Source organism: Galeopterus variegatus, unplaced genomic scaffold (genome assembly GCF_000696425.1).
Source record: "Galeopterus variegatus unplaced genomic scaffold, G_variegatus-3.0.2 Scaffold14711, whole genome shotgun sequence".
In the NCBI taxonomy this organism is placed as follows: domain Eukaryota; kingdom Metazoa; phylum Chordata; class Mammalia; order Dermoptera; family Cynocephalidae; genus Galeopterus; species Galeopterus variegatus.
The window spans coordinates 23342-26707 of NW_007740822.1; positions in this window are offsets into that span (position 1 = coordinate 23342).

Sequence of the window (3366 nt, forward strand, 5' to 3'; positions counted from 1 at the left end):
GCAGGGGTGGAAGTGTTTGGACTTCGACTCCTGGTGATAGGCAGCAGGTGTCACTTGCCTCGCAAGACGGCTGCTGTGAATGAATGTTCTTGTAGGAGTGGCTCTGTGGACACGCGCATTCATTGCCCTTGAGTGTATGTACCAAGTACTGGAATTGCTGGGTCATGCGGTAGGTGTACTTTTAACTTCACTAGAAACAGCCAAACAGTTTCTTCTAGAACGGTTTCTCACCAGCAACAAGAGTTGCAGGTGCTCCACGTTCTTAGCAGCACTTGGTGTTCTTTAAACATACCTATTCTGCTGGATGTAAAATGGTATCACATCATAGCTTGAACTCGTGTTTCTCTTAAGAAGTAATGATGCTGAGGGTGTTTTCTTAGGCCTTTTCACCATTTAGAAATCCTTCTTTGTGAGGGGAGGCTATTGAAGCGTTTTGCCCACTTTTAATTGGCTTGGGTTTTATTACTGATTTCAAAAAAGTAGTCTATATATTCAAGACTTGAGTCATTTTTCAGGTAAGCATAGTGCCAAAATCCTCCCAGCCCGTGGAAAACACCGATCCGCCGCTCCAGCTGAGGAGGCACAGCTGACTCGCCCATTTCCAGCGTCCACACGACGGCCACGACTTCGCTTGGCCTCTCTCTGAGTTATTAGAAGCTCAGCGTGCTCTGGGCCCGGTGGTGGCAGCAGCAAATAGCTTGTGCTCTGGGCCCGGTGGTGGCGGCAGCAAATAGCTTCCATAAAAAGGGTGTATGATACCTAGCCAAGCTATCCATCAAGGGTGAGGGTNATGAGAGTACATCAGAAGGCTCCAGGACAGACATCTTCACATGCAGAAATGAGCATCTGCCAAATCCAAACATTCTGAGAGGAGCTTGAGAAAATTAGTCATTAGTTTTGGATTGTGTTAGTAATAATAAAACTAAGGAAAAAAGAGGCAATTAGTAATTAGATAAAGGAAAACTAACCATAGTCTATAAATCACTCAGCTTGGAATCAGGTGCACATGATTATAACAACTAAAACACTGACCACTGATCTAAAGTTATGTTGAGAGGACAAAGCATGAGAAGAAGGAGTTTGTCCGTGCAGGGCAAAGGGTGGAGAGAAATCTAACTCCTCACCTTCTGTCGTGGAGCGTCCACAGATAACGCCTACAGTGAAAGTCAGGAAGTAGCAGTACAAGCATGTTATTTAGAATCACGAATGTAAATATTACACTATCATTTTCGCTTAAAGAGGTAAAATTGGTTGTCTTCTGGAAGAGAGAAATGGTGCAGGGGTAACGTACAGAGAACACATTTTTAAATAAACCTTGGGTAACTATTTGAACTCTTTTAACTATATGCATGAATAATTTGATAAAAATAAATAAAATTAAAAAGGAAATATGTTGATAACTAAATAATGTCTATGAAGGAACCTGGCACTCTCAGTAAAAGCTTCTTCTGGGGAAAACAATTTTCCCTTCAAAAAAGAAAGGCGAATTACACCACACTTTGAAGGAGTTTGCTTTTCTTACGAAGACATTTGCTGGTACTCACATAGTACCTTAACATTGCAGACTGATATAATTATCTCTATCCCTGGTGATGAAAAATCAGACTCAGAGGAGGTTGCGATTTGTCCAAGGTCATGCCAAATCTTTGTCCCTAATTAGCCAATGGTACCCAGAATTTGGAAGCTGTCTTGGGACAATTAGGCAAGAGGGACTACCATCCCCGCTCATGGGAGGCACTTTTGATCACTACCAGTGGTGTCCACGAGGCAGATCTGCCTACCCGTCACCCACAACCCTGCCTCTTTTGACTCACAGAAGACATGTGGAAGACGACTGGCTGGGGCCGGGGATGGTTCCTGTGGCCATGATAAAGAGTCCAGATCACTGGCCACACGGGAGGTGAACTCTTGACCCTGGCCCCATTCCAGACACAGAGACTGGCCCGTGCCCACGTGCTCTCTTCTTGGGCTGATGGGCAGCCAAGCCCAGCTCACCAGCACTCTTGAATTGCCCGTCACCCATCGCCCACATGTAGCAAGGGCTGGAGTCTGCGGTAAAAGATTTAGGACCAAGGTTTGTTCTGGGGAAAACAATTTTCCCTTCACAAAAGAAAGGTGAATTACACTACACTTTGAAGGACTTTGCTTTTCTTACAAAGACATTTGCTGGTACTCACATAGTACCTTAACATTGCAGATTGATATAATTATCTCTATCCCTGGTGATGAAAAATCAGACTCAGAGGAGGTTGCAATTTGTCCAAGGTCATGCCAAATCTTTGTCCCTAATTAGCCAATGGTACCCAGAATTTGGAAGCTGTCTTGGGACAATTAGTCAAGAGGGACTGCCATCCCTGCTCATGGGAGGCACTTTTGATCACTACCAGTGGTGTCCACGAGGCAGATCTGCCTACCTGTCACCCACAACCCTGCCTCTTTTGACTCACAGAGGACATGTGGAAGACGACTGGCTGGGGCCGGGGATGGTTCCTGTGGCCATGATAAAGAGTCCAGATCACTGGCCACACGGGAGGTGAACTCTTGACCCTGGCCCCATTCCAGACACAGAGACTGGCCCGTGCCCACGTGCTCTCTTCTTGGGCTGATGGGCAGCCAAGCCCAGCTCACCAGCACTCTTGAATTGCCCGTCACCCATCGCCCACATGTAGCAAGGGCTGGAGTCTGCGGTAAAAGATTCAGGACCAAGGTTTGTGGTTAGATGGTCCTTCCTGGGACATGGAAACCCTTTATTTCCTTGTGGACCTTTAAAAAATGATGCTCCAATGGATGATGCACAGCTAGGGAGTGTCAGAAGAGTGAGAACAAAATAATACAAATCATCTTCCATCAGGACTCTTTCGAGGGAGAGAGGAAGAGCTTTGCTCTGGGCCTAAGAAAGGAAGAGTCTAGGGCTCTCCATGGGCTGCATGTGACCCCCACACTCATTCATGTTTCTCCCCAAAATACTTCGATATAAATAAAATACGACCTTCGAACCACACAACTGTCAGGAAATATCTTTCATTTCCCCCAGATGACAGTGATTCTTTCCTGCGTCGACTCCCACCCCGTTCACAGATTGTGCCACTGATCTGGCCCTCAGCTTTCACCGCTTCCTAACTATTAGCTATGTTTTCACGTGTAAAGATCTTCACTCCCCAACAACACACAGTCTAACACAATGCTAGGCACAAAAGTGAAGAATTGTGGATGGATCCTCTCTCCTTCCTTTTCTATCTCTCCTCTCCTCAAATGAATCACCAAACAGCGTTGGGCCTCTGTACCTGCTTTCAATGTTCCAGAAAGGCCTTTGGGAAGTCTGACCGATAAAGCATAAAGTCCTGGTGAACAGGCCAAGCAAAGGAC